We start from the raw sequence: 1140 nt of genomic DNA, 5'->3' as shown, positions 1-1140 counted from the left end.
ATCATCGTTGTACCCAGATTGATGTACCAAATGTTAATAATTATTATTAGGTACATCACGTCTGTCATTTATGTACTTTTGTTTTTACTGTGTGTTGTTTTTCTTCGATGTATCCCTTTTCCATTGCTTTATATTGCAGTCGAGTCTTCCTAGATAACTAATCCATGTATTCCGTACATTTTGATTATTTTCCCACCCATTACTAGCTTCCATTGAACCTGTGGGGCTTTCGGTTGCCTATGTTATTGTTGCGTATTTGGGTCGTGCTTACTCAGTTGGTGAATTTTGATTTGAGTAGAGGAGTAATACTGTTCATATTTTCGTCAGTAGGTTGGATGTGCCCGGGTCTTTCAGGTGTATCAGGTCGGAGTGAAAGAAAATAGATTGTAGCTGACTCGACGCATGCAAAATGTGTCGAGGTTTGATACGTATGGTAAACGACCTGCCAATATTTTCCAGTATGTCATCATACTGCGTCATGCCCACGCCTGGTCTTGTGTTAAGGCCATGTACAACGACCTTATCTGCCTGAACGAACAACTGGTTGATAAGGAACTTGTATTTCATCTCAAACTGACTGGGTTCCAGACCTCTATCAGCGTTACACAGTACATGAATTGTGTCTGAGGGCAGAACTGTATCGCAGCAGTAGACCTTTTTTGATGCTAACAGAAAATCCAGTCACGCTTAAAACGCTACAGCAACCCCAGTCACGATTAAAACGCGACAGCAACCACATTCACGGTCAAAACGCTACAGCAACCCCAGTCACGATTAAAACGCTACAGCAGCCACATTCACGGTTAAAACGCTACAGCAACCACAGTCACTGTTAAAACGCATTAATGCATCGTAAGATAAATTCTCACCTTCCAATTGAATGTTTACATCGGGGGCTGGGGGTTGGCTTAGAACGGTAGTAAAGAAGGGTAAGATAGAAAGTTCGAACATTTATCTCTTTAACCACATCCATCATTTACTTGGCATTACCTTAGTGAATTAATCACAACCAAAATTTGGAAATTCTCACCAGACATCTTTTGATTATTATCGTTTGCATATTTCAAAACCAATACATGATTATTAGGATAGGAAAAATTAAAATTAAAAGAAATTCATGAGTAAAAATTCAGATACATC

This window comes from Sinohyriopsis cumingii, chromosome 2 (genome assembly GCF_028554795.1).
Source record: "Sinohyriopsis cumingii isolate HCF-2022 chromosome 2, ASM2855479v2, whole genome shotgun sequence".
Lineage (NCBI taxonomy): Eukaryota > Metazoa > Mollusca > Bivalvia > Unionida > Unionidae > Sinohyriopsis > Sinohyriopsis cumingii.
Note: the sequence above shows the minus strand (reverse complement) of the source record.